This window comes from Bacillus rossius, chromosome 3, assembly GCF_032445375.1.
Source record: "Bacillus rossius redtenbacheri isolate Brsri chromosome 3, Brsri_v3, whole genome shotgun sequence".
Lineage (NCBI taxonomy): Eukaryota > Metazoa > Arthropoda > Insecta > Phasmatodea > Bacillidae > Bacillus > Bacillus rossius.
In genome coordinates, this window is record NC_086332.1 from 85,122,405 (window position 1) to 85,135,901 (window position 13,497).

The 13,497-nt window shown below is 33.1% G+C and overlaps 1 protein-coding gene across 4 annotated transcripts in view; it reads right to left on the minus strand.

Annotated features, from left to right (window-relative positions):
• The window catches only part of LOC134530997 (uncharacterized), a 291,668-nt gene that overhangs the window by 264,399 nt on the left and 13,772 nt on the right, over positions 1 to 13,497 (minus strand). The gene's annotated exons all lie outside the window — the stretch shown is intronic.

Below are 13,497 nucleotides of genomic sequence, written 5' to 3' on the forward strand. Positions count from 1 at the left end.
GGCACTTCTTTGTCACCTACCATGGCAAAGGAGTTGTAGATGAGATTGGTGGAACCATTAAACGTGCAGTATGGACAACCTGCAAAGCTGGTCAACATGCAGTCAAGAATGCAGAGTACTTTGCAACCATTGCACGTGAATGATGCCATGGAATACATATTTTGTATGTTTCTAGCCTTCAAAAATCCAAGCAAAAGAATGACTTGGATCATATGTGGACTGAAATAATTCCAGTTGGACAGATCAAAAATATCCATTCTGTGATACCAATTGCTCCATACATAATTGCACATCGGCACTATTCATTATCATCCCAGAAATTGATTCATCATTTCAAAAAGCAATCTTTAACAAATCGTAATATTGAACAGGAACCTGAAAAACATCCAGAGCTATTTCAAGGAGATTTTGCTTTGGTATCCTATGCTGGAAAAAGTAGCACTCGTTTACTGGTTACTGATACTGATACAGAAACATTAGAAATCTCATTTCTAAGAAAAAGTGATGAATTCGGGAAAATCTTTGCATTTCCAGCTAAAGAAGATAAATATTGGGTAGAAGCAGTGTACGAGCTGCTTCTCACGCACACACTTAAAATATTGGTGTATGTATAGACCCCACTAGGGTAGCCAATTAATATGTGGGGAAACTAAATAGGCTCCACTTCTTTGGAGATAAACATACATGTAACACGTTGGGCTGTGTTAAACTGTGTAGAAAAATTGATATTACTTGTGTGGCACTCCGCTGGTAAGTGCTGATATCAAGTGGGCCACAGTTAGGTGTTAATAAAATAGGTACAAACATGCATAGATATACACTAGGGTAATTGAAACTATAAATAACATAACACAACACTTTCAAATAAAATATATAATTATTTATTGCAAATGAAAAAAAAATGGATTCAAAGTTAACCCTTATTAATTATATTTATTTAATTACTAATTATATTCAAAAACTTAACTAGTACTTGACATCATATAACTCAAATAAATTCCAATTACCAGGAGTTATGGTGCGCACATTCAAGTTTTAACTAAAGTCTTTATTCGGGTTCGTCGAAACTACATAGTTTCGAATATATGTTTTTAGGGATCTTAAATCAATTTACCTCGGCTAGTAAGGTTCGAAATGTCGTCGGTAGAGCTCAGAGTCTCTCAACCTATAGGACCTCTGAGTCGATGAAGTAGTGTGTAAAATTGTTAAATTTGTATCAAAATATTATTAAAATCGTAAATAATGTCAATTTACTTCAATATATCAATGTTTATATTGGTTTCTGGCGGCGATGTGACGTAAAAACGAGAGTTACGTGACGATGTGCATCAGTGGAGGAAACAGATTTTTGGCACTTTTATTTACTCACTTTTTACACTCCTAAGTTATTTATCTTTTTAGATAAATCCTATTTTTGTATCTGAACTCCCTAATGATACATAATTATCATCCACTATCCGGGATGCCTACTGCTAAATAGCTAATTCGTAGGATTTAGTATCGCCGACGTCACGAAGTTACAGCTATCTTAGCTGGCCATTGTAGAACTCTCTTTCCTACTAACTTCTTAAATTAAGCCAGTAAAACTTAACTTTCAAATGGCGGCCTGTGATTGGCCGAAAACCAAAATCAGTTACATAATTTCCTTAATAAAACGTGAAATCCGCACGCAACAATAGCGCGGATTACAAAATTTCACGTACAATTTAAATAAAAAATTATTAAAATAATAATTTACATTATAAAATAACGGCGTTAATTTTACCGTTTACCGTCTTAAAGTTCATTTAGTCCTTAGAGGGGTATCAACAATACCTATTTCAAATAGTCCAGGAAAAATCCATAGAGTCACTTTCTCATAGATACACATAAAAATAAATTACAGTTTCTGAAAATAAATAACATTAGACATAGAGCAAACAAAATAAATAAATCGTAATATATAATAATTAAACTGTCAAAACAAATAACATGTTGCAGTACAGCAGACCAAATTGTTATAAAACTTCTGTCAGCTACTATCGATCAGAGGAATAAATACCATTTTGCTTGCCCTGTCACTACAGCAGAATGAAGTTGTCATTCCGTTACCAATTAGTGTCATTACTGTTTTGTTTATATTTTGTATAATGTCAATAAGGGTGTGAAAAATTTAATGAATATGTAATTTGTTCCTCTTTCTTTTCTTTCTATTATTTAATTTTTGTATGAGTTTGTATCTAGGTAGTTAGTGAGCTGAATTATTATTGTATTGTAAGGGAGAACAAAACGCATGTCCAAAATGATGTCATTACATTACCTGCAACTGTTTTGTACATAGCCACAGTTCTGCTAATAACTAATAAATTGTAAAATGCTTAAAAATTAAGTTTTCCACTTCTGTTGAGAAACTAGTAAGTAACTATCCTCACTTTAAATTTCTAGTGGTTCAAATCAGTGTTTACAATGTAAAGATAATTCAAAACTGTCATTCCATTACTCGTGGAACTTTCCCTAATTTATTAAAATTAACATTCTAAATACATTACTTATTATTTATTTATTTATAAATTGTGACATGCACACCAACACTCTGAGAAGAGATTACAGGGGTGTGCACGGTACAAAAAACAAACACAATACACAAGAGACACAACTGACAAAGGACACAAAACAAAAAACAAAATTAATAAATTCAAAAATACAGAAAATTAGTGAATTTAGAATACACAGTTAATTGAATTGACTGCAAGTGCTACTAAAATAATTTACTAATTGGTTAAGCTTGTTACTATTGGGTCTAAACTATTATAATTGCTTATTAATCTAAAAATAATATCATTTTTTCTCTTGATTGTACAGAAAGTAGACGTAAGTCGACTATGATACTGGGGAACTCTTAAACCAGTATTATCTAAGATGTATTTACAATTGATTTTAGATGAATAACAATTGGAAATAAAAAGATGGTCACGGAGGGCACGCCGATCAAAAAGTGATGTTAATTTAGGAGGGAGAAATGATTTTTGAGTAATAAGTTTAATACATTTGTTTTGAATATTTTCAATTTTATCAATATCAGATGAATTAATGTTGTTCCATATTACTGAACAATATTCTAGTTTTGACCGAATAAGTGCTAAGAAAAGAGAAATAATGGAATCTGAATTAATGGCATGGTAAGTAATATATTTAATTAGGGCAAGTGTTCTTCAAGAACTAGAAATTAAACAATCTACATGTTGATGAAAAAATAATTTAGAATCAAGAAAAATTCTAAGATCTTTTAAAGCAGTCATTTTTGGAATTAAATTCTCTAATTTGTACTCATAGTTTATAGGAAAATATTTCCTAGTAAAGGAAATTATTTTTGTTTTATCATGATTAAGACGGTTGATAATTTTGAGTATAATTTTTTCAAATATTTTAGAAAAGCCATTTAATAGAGATATAGGTCAATAGTTTGAGACCTTTAATTTAGAACCACTTTTGTGAATCTGGATAACTTTGGCAATTTTCCATTCATCAGGAAATACTTGAGTTTTTAAACTCACGTTAAATAAGTGAGTTAAAAGAGAAACTAAAAGATGAGAACAGCCTTTCAATATGAAATTTGGTATCCCGTCCGGACCCATTGTTTTTAAAGTCTTGATGCCCCAAAGTACTAGACTTTCAGATATTATAGGAACAGAAATTGTGTCATGTGATAAAGATGAACAGGAAACATTGCTTGTGTGAGTAGGTGGCACATTAACACTAGAAAAATATTCCGCAAGCGTATTAGAAAGTATTTTAGGATCACTGGAAACACTACCGTTAACTTCAAGAGATAGATGATCATAATATCCATGTTTCATTATTTTTACAAAACGCCAGAATTTCTTTGGGTTATTCTTGATATTATTATTAATTGATCTTAACCAATTGATTTTATCACGTTTTATTAAGTGCTTGGCCTGTTTACGAAAAAATGAGAATTTAGAGAAATATAATGAATTACTGTTTCTTTTATAAAGTTTGTGAAAATGCTTCTTGGACTTCAGAGCTTCAATTAGATCTTTTGAAAACCAGGTTGGGTAGGAGGAAACCTTTCTTGTAAAAGTAGGTATGAAGGCGTTCATATTTGTGCATATACAAGAATTAAGTTCATCAACAAGATTATTAACATCAGATGATTTAAAGAAATTAGACCAATCATGACATCTAAAACCATTATAAAGACCAGCATAATCACCATTTTTGAACGATTTAAAATTGACAGAAGAATTGGTCACATGAGAGAGACTATCAATAATATCTAATAATGATTACAGATAAAATTATGGTTTAAATCATACATTTCGAGTCTGAAAATTTATCTACAAAAGTTTTACATCTAATTCTTTAAAGTTTTTGACTGAAGCTTGAATATTAAAAATTCAAGAACATTAAAAAAATTTGCTTTTAAAAGTTTTAAAAAAATTGAAGTATGTATACACCAGAACACTTTAAATATTCTCTTACACCCAAATAATTTACAAATGTATTGTTTTGTTGACTGTGATGTTAGTGCACCATTCCTCTTTAGCTGGTTTTACTTCTATAAAAAGCTTGTTGAATAAATTTTTGTTATATTTACGTTTGTTGATATAGCTCTCTTGAGGTGTATTTTTACTGCTTTAAAGGCTTTCATAACACAAGAGTTCAACAAAATTTTAATTACTTCTATTAACTTAACCCCTTGTAACATCTAATTAACCCAAAGTAAATATTAGTTCAATGAACACTTCCATTTAACCAGAAGCAAATATTTAATGGGTAAATGTAAGTTTCCCTTTAGAATGATTTCATCAAAAGATAATCTTAAATAAAAACATTTCCACAATTCTTTTTTGTACGATACCAGCAATGAGTACATAACTATTTAAAAAAAACATGTGTTTTATAAACAGTTGGGGGGAAATCTAACACAGTAAAACGTTACCATCACAAACTTTATATTTTGCATTCAACTAATAATAATACCACTTCAAATCTTAAGGTACTCTTTTAATGATTTTAAATACCTAAATTATAAAATGCATGTTCAAACATAAAATATTTGTATTATTTTAAACACAAACAGCAAGATTAAAAAATTCCAATACAGACTTCTTTTTACCCAAATTGCAATTACCCTAGTTTCCTACAGAACATAAATGAAAGCATATTCATATTCCAGTTAAAAACATAGTTTATGAACAACTTGTATACCAAATTAAATCTAAATTTAATATGTAAAATAATTTCTATTTCTATTTGAAAATGCCCTGTATGTGACAAATATGGGTTATGTTTCATGTTTCAATGAAAACAAATTGTCATCTCTCCCTAATATTAATTCTAACAGTATTTGTATGCAGCTAGCCAACAAATTATTTTATATATTTAAAATAATTTTAAAACATTAACTTTTTTTTTGTTATAAACATGTTCTTTACACAAAATAATGTAGGGCCTACCTACAGGACATTTTTTACCCAAGTGTGAAAAATATTTACCTATCATAAATGATATAGCCTATCTATTTTCTATTTGAAAATGCCCTGTATATGACAAATATGGGTTATGTTTCATGTTTCAATGAAAACAAATTGTCATCTCTCCTTAATATTAATTCTAACAGTATTTGTATGCAGCTAGCCAACAAATTATTTTATATATTTAAAATAATTTTAAAACATTAACTTTTTTTTGTTATAAACATGTTCTTTACACAAAATAATGTAGGGCCTACCTACAGGACATTTTTTACCCAAGTGTGAAAAATATTTACCTATCATAAATGATATAGCCTATCTGTCAATCATATAATATATATAATTTATTTAAATGTGTGCAATAATAGAATTGGTTTTCTGTGTTAATTATGGAACCTGAGAATTGAACAAGTGCTTCTCGGAGGAAAAAGAGGAGGGAAAAATCAAAAGGCTGTAAAGCTAGACAGTCATCTCAAGAAGGAAAGACAAAAAATTTCAGGTTAAAAAAGAATAAGAAGGAAAATGATGGGCAAAGAAAACACTGACTAAAAACTTTATAAAAGATAAGGGAAACAGACTTCAGAGAACAAAGGCAAATAATATATCATTACCTAGTCCCTTCGTTCACACACAAACTATTTATATATATATATATATATATATATATATATATATATATATATATATATATATATATATATATATGGGCATTTCTCCACTAAATGGAAAATCACTGTCCCAAGCTAATTTTATGTAATAAATATTAAAATTGCTCAGTTTTTTGTATCAATACCGACATAGTATTAGGTATTCTTGGCACGCCATAGCTTATTTAGTAATTTAATAATGGAATATTCGAATAAATGAACCTCAAACGTCTCAAAACACAGTCTCCTGGTACGTCCCTTTTCCAGAATTACAAAGCTTGTTACAAATATTTATTTATTTGCCATTGATAACTGAATAAAAAATGTCCAAATACATTAAAAAAATTGGTAAGCATCTGTATACATCACAATTATATTTTTACAATAGAATTTTAATCAAGATATTTAAGTGCGAATGCTGTCCTCAAATTATTGAAACAGTCCCCTGTTAAAATTTTAAAACGGTGCTGAAGTCAAATTTAGTTTTGGCATGAAGCATTTAGATTGTGAAACAGTACACAATCAGTGTGAAGTTCGTTCGGTTGTGTAGCTAAGCGGGCAGCCACCATTTTGTTTAGTGTTACTACTGCGTCAGCTGGTGAACCACGCGTCTCGGCCGTTAGTGAAAACAGTCCCCTGGTAAGTTTTTATTTTTTATAAAAAAAAAGAGTTTTAATAACGACAATTTGTTTAAAATAATTGATCATCTAGTATGTAGCCACATCTGTTTCGTTTATCTGATGTTTTTAAATGATATTGTTTTATTAAGTATTCATGTAAAAATGACAGTCCCCTGGCCAACAGTCCCCTGTCATTTAATAGCACAGGGGACTGTTCATAGCACAGGGGACTGTTTTCTTAGGTTTTGACCATTAAAAGTATCGTCTCTTTCGTAGGTATTATCTCAAAATGCCACCGAAAAAGAAGCCACCCAAAAAAAGAGAAGAAATACTAAAACAAAAACATATAGCTGAGCGTTTGAGATATCAACAACTTAAAAATGACCCTCAAAAAAAAAGAATTGAAAGAAAGGCGGAAATATCAAAAGAAAAAAGATATCAAAAGAAAAAAGAAAAAGGCAAAAGAAAATTAGTTAAAGATATGAGTCGTCCTGAGCATAAGGCCGTAATAAAGGTTTGGAAAGAGCATTGTTTTTAAGTATCGTGCAAAAAAGTCATGAAAGACATAACAAATACTTTTGCAAGGGAAAATACACCTGATTCAGAGCATCCCGCAGAAGAACGTCAGGCAGCTTTAAGATCATCAGAAAGTGCGTTACTTAAAGCAAGAAAGAAAAATGCTAAAAAGAAACGTGAAAGGGTACTGAAAGAAAAAGACCTTATGATTCAGGAATACAAACGGAAAACGGAAAAGTATAAAAAGAGGTTACAGGTTGGAAATGAAGGCTAATAATAACAGTAAAAATGAAGAGACACCTAACACAAAACTAACAAGAATGTGTGATACTCCAGAAACTTGAAAAGATGTTGTTAAAAAGGCACTTTTCGGGGAAGTATTGAATATACAATGAAAAGAGAACTATGCAGGTTTAAAAATGCAAAAAGAGAAAGAAATTTTTGGGAAAGTTGTATCTGATGCAATAGTAAAAAAATATAAGTTCTGAAGGGTTCAAAATAGTGCTTTATCGCACAAGAGAATTCAGAAATCCAAAAATCACTCTCTATTAGTATTACCAATGAAACGCACTCGTCTAACGTTCATTTCGAAAGAACATTTGAAGACAGTACATAACTTCTATGAAAATTATGATAATAGTCGAATTGGTGCAGGAAAACGGGAATGTGTGACCAGAAACGGAGTCAAAAAACAAAAAAGATATTTATTAGATACAATATCCAATCTATAAAAGAAATTTCAGAATAATAACTCTGGTCTAATCAGTTACCAGACTTTCTGTCGTTTACGTCCTTTCTGGGTGGTAACACCCAAGATAAACCAACGGGATACATGCCTCTGCATCAAACATGCTAATATTGATTTGAAATTGACTGCATTGCATTGTCGAAAGATTCTGCGTTACGATAACCACAATAAATTGCTTGAAAAAACTTGCTGCGATCGCTATGATGAGCAATGTTTATCTTGGGAATCCCTGCATTGTTTCAACAAGAATCCCGATTACGAAGAATTTGATGATACAAAGCCTGTATCGTTTAAAAAATGGATAGCTGAAAAACAAGATTACAAGGATCCTAATTTGAGTAAAGTACAATCTATAACAAAATATGTAAAAAAAAGTCTAACGGTTCGTCCGGGTGAACTGATACAAGAACTGCACGAGGAATTGGATGCGTATTATAATCACGAAAGAAACATATTGCATCAGTACAAAGCCTTTAGGGTGTTAAAAGCAAATCTTAATGATAACGAAGTTGCAATACTTATGGACTTTTCAGAGAATTACTGTACCAAGTATAATGAAGAAATACAGGCATATCATTTTGGAGGGTCTAGGCTTCAGCTCAGTCTTCACACTGTAGTAGTTTACACAAAAGACTTTAAGAAATCCTACTGTACTGTTTCGCAAAACACCGCACATTCACCAGCTGCTATATGGGAACACTTGAAGCCAATTTTCAAAACTTTATCGACACATACTACCTGCATCAATTTTATAAGCGACGGACCCGTTACACAGTATCGGAACAAAACTATGTTCCATATATTGGCTTCAAGGCTTCATGTAGAGGTTCCAAATATACAAAAGTTTTCCTGGAATTTTTCGGAGTGTGGCCATTGCAAGGTTGCCGCAGATGGTGTTGGAGCTACGTGCAAGAGGACCGCAGATGCCATCGTTGCTGCAGGAGGTGACATTGACAGTTTGAAATCTTTTATTGAATCTGTGCAACAAAGATGTCCTGCAATTACAATGTTTGCGATTGACGATGATGCAATTAATAATATGACTAACGGTATTCAGAAAGACGCCAAGAATTTGAAAATTTTCAATGGTAGGTACCCTCAAAATACATCAGATTAAGGGCAAAATGAGGATTTGTTATATACTTTTTTTTTTTTGGGTCAAGAATATTGATTAAGAATAACTTTGATATGAAAGATAGTAATTATTTAATATGTAGATAAGGATAGTTCAGAGTTGTTAAGAATTGTTATTAATTACTTTGGTTGAATTTCATGGAAAGCCTTAAAATACTTATTTCCTTGAGATACTTAATTATTAATTTGAGGGTTAATTCCAGTCCATAATAAATAATTTTGACATTTGATAATTAATGTCAGTAATTGTTTTGTTTAAAGCAGTATAGATTATAATTTTACAGGACATCATTTTTAAACAAAAGTTTCTAATATGGTATGAATTTAAACTTTGTTTACTAAATTTTGAACATTGTATTTGAATTTGTTGGGTAATTTTAAATTCTACTGGATATTGCTAGTGTAATATCTTGAGAATAGTCTGGAAGGTACAGAAGGAAGAGCGGACAGGCGCGACACTCTGGCGCCAGAAAGTTATTTTTCACTTTGTAAATGCGTGTTTGGGATTTACGCGTCACGTTGTACGCACAGCTGTAGCAACCGTCTGGAAGGGTCTCTGGAGGCTACCACTAGCCAGCCAATCAGGGCGAGCCCTGGCGTCAAGTGATGTGCCCGTACGAATTTCCTTATATGGTCATGTTTTGGAATTATGTGCGCTGATTGGTCAGTTGGCCCACGGGGTTGCCTCCTTTGTTTTCACCTTTACAAGGGAAGGTAATCTCGTCGACCAAGTCACTTGTTGCTCGATCGTCGACGAACTCGGTCGCGTCGTCGGCAAGTCGCAAGACAAATGGAAAATCACTAAGAGATAATTTAACGCCTAGGGGCTGGGGCCAAGGCGTAATTTTTCAACCTAAGTTCATTTTTTTCGGACAAATTAACTAGAAATTTAGGCCCTAGGTGTCGGCATCGGCCCGACTTCGTGTGATTTCAGTCCGCGATCGACGGTACCTTGAGTTATGTAATTAACCAAGGGACATTACTAAGTTTTTTTTTCTTTCTTCTTTGGCGAGTGACAAGACTCCTCGACCATCAACGGCAAGATGTATGGTGCTGTGGTATGTTTTTGGACCTCATCCTATCAAAATTCAAAGACATTGTTAAAATTTGTATAAGAAAAGACAAAAACTATGCAAGTAACAAAGTTTTTCTAACTAAATTCATTTGTAAAATTGTGTATTGAGGCCATGTAACAATGAGAGAAAACATTTTTTTTAAAGAAATAAACAAAGATAATTTTTAAACTCTTTTATTTCCAAATAACGCAGAACCATCGTAATGAAAAATTCCTCAGGAGAATTGTTTGTTTTGTTTTGTTACGTTTCTCTGTGTGCTTAGCCGGGCAAAAACATACAACGTAACAAAATATCATGATGCCCTTTGGGATTACTGAAAGGTGCTGAGGAGCTTATAATGAAAAGTTTAAGCTGCTCTTGCGAAGAAGAGTGTCAGCATTTTAATCTAGTGGTTATGAACTACCAAGTGACGAAACTTCACGTAGAGGACATTTACACAGACTCAGAATCCGAAAGCGAAACCAGGCTAACCCATAACTCTCCGGATAGTAATATTATTACAGAAACTGAAATTTCATGACTGTGTGACAATATCAATACTGATTTTGAAAATAGTGCAGGGCACAGTATAATCAACCAACAGCAGTACAACAGTGGTGATTACGTTATAGTCAAGTTTAACGTTGGAAACGGAATATCGTTATGCTGCTGTTATCACTCAAGTTGATAATGAGTAAAGCGAACTAACAGTAACTTTTATGAAAATTTGTGATAATAAGGGCTGCAAGTTTAGAATGGACAAAAATGATATTTCTGATTTCAGTTTTGACCAAATTTTGCAGAAGTTACCAGATCAAGATCTAAGTCTAAAAGGGAGAAAATTATTTTATTATTTTCCTGTATCTGTACCGGTCTTTGAGAAAAATAAGTAAATTGAAATATTTTTCCCTAAAGTACAATGTTAAGACTGATATAAATGTAAGGTGTTGTAAAATTAATGTTAATTACTTTAGTTACTTCAAAAGTACAACTATTTCAATTTAAGTATTATGTCAACCTAAAATATTGGTTGTGATCATTAATTAGCAGTAGTTGTGGTAATGTAGATGTTGGAAAGTTGGTACGGGGTGTGTGGAGAATGGCGACTAGAGAGACAACACGTGTGTAAGATTGTAACATCAGTTGTACAGTGTATGTTAATAAAAGAGATAATAAAACATCAATATATGGCGCAGTCGGTATGTCCAACTACCTAGGATTTACATCAAATGTCCTGACGTTAACGGTAATGTTGATCACCTAGCATTCGGGAGTGCTTGTACATGTTTAGTAAATTCAACATGGCTACTGCTTTTAATGTTCCTGCCAATTTATCGCTCACGGGCAACTTTGCAAAAAACTGGAAAAAATTTTGTCAAGCATTTCAGATCTATCTTGAGACTTCGAATCTACTATCACAGAGTGAATCATGCAAGATTGCTATTCTCCTAAATGTAATTGGGGAAGATGCGTTGGATGTATACAACACCAACACCTTCACCTTCACTGCAGACGAAGAAAAGAACAAAACTGTTGCCACAATCCTGAACAAATTTCAGGCCTACTGTAATCCAAAGAAAAACATTCTTCATGTAAGATTCTTGTTTTATAACCGCAAACAGAAGGAAGGTGAACAATTCGATGCTTTTGTAACGGAGCTAAAAACACTGTTGCGAGATTGCGAATTTCAAAACACAGATGAAATTCTACATGATAGAATTGTCTTTGGAACACGAGATCGGGCGACACAAGAAAAGGTGCTGAAAATTGGAGATGTTACTCTGGACGAAACAATTCGAAGATTCAGAACAGCAGAAATCACTAGCACACAAGCAAGTCAGGTTAATAACTCCGGTGAAGAAAGCCACTGTAAAATCACAGTGGATGAAATGAAGTACAGAAAAAACAGCCAATACCATACCACGAAAGCCCCAAATGTACAACGAACAACTGTTGAAATTGCTTGTAAATGGTGTGGCTATCAACATGCAAGAGACCGATTGAAATGTCCTGCACGTGGAAAACTGTGTTCCCACTGCGGGCGCATGAACCATTTTGACAAGGTATGCAACTCACGTGCAATTGGTGAAGCAACAAGTAACTGAAGTAAAATGTAGTTGTAACAATACACAACATGCTGCTGAGTATGAAGATTACTACTGTGATGAGATCTCAGGCAGGCCTACCGGTGAAGATCATAACTGCGGTGCAAATACAAGATGTGAAGTGAACATCACTGCAATGTCAAAAGGCTGGACTGAAACTTTTCTTGTAGAAAATCTCGTGAGTGTCAAATTCAAACTTGACTCTGGTGCTTGTGTCAACATCTTACCCCTTACATCCCTCTCCAAACTGCAGTGTGTCGAACCAAGCATCAAATTGCAACAAGAAAACATGTCACTTGCTGAATGCTTACAATAACACTCACATTGAAGTTGTGGGCCTTTGTGACTTAACATTGTCTCTTAACAATTTGAATTCCTTGGAAACATTTGTGATAGTGAATGAAAATTCTGTGCCAATCTTGGGACTTCCAACTTGTGAGAGGTTAGGTATTCTACAGAAGAACATAGTCGATGAAGTGTGTCAGCTATCCAAAGAAAACATAGTGACTGCCTTCAGAGATGTTTTCACTGGCATCGGTAAGTTTGTGGGTGACTACACTATTAAGCTGAAAGAGAACTGTGTGCCGTCATCTAATCCACCTCATAGACTTCCCATCCAAATGAAAACACAGTTAAAAATTGAATTAGACAGACTTTGTCAGTTAGGCATAATAATCAAATGTGACAACCCAACTGAATGGGTAAACATATTAGTAATTGTTGGAAAACCTAATGGATCATTAAGGCTCTGCCTTGATCCTCAGGATCTGAATGATGCCATCATCAAGGAGTATGTAGAATTACCCACAGTCAAAGATGTTGTTGCAAAGCGTGACAAAGCGTGGCAAAGCAAAATACTTCAGTGTGCTTGATCTGAAGGACTCGTTTTGGCATGTCAATCTTGATGAACACAGCTCATCATACTGTACTTTCTCCACTGTATTTGGCTCCTATCAGTTAAAACGACTCCCCTTTGGTTTGAATATCTACACTGAGGTATTTCAAAAATACAACACTCGCACGTTTGGTGACATTGATGGTGTCATGATATATGTGGATGATTTGTTAATCTATGCTGAGGATGAGCAAGATCATGACAATATTCTGAGAGAAGTGCTCAATAGGGCATGAAAGTGCAACATAAAAGTTTAATGTCTACAAATTTCAGTACAAAGTGAAAGGGGTGAAGTATGTT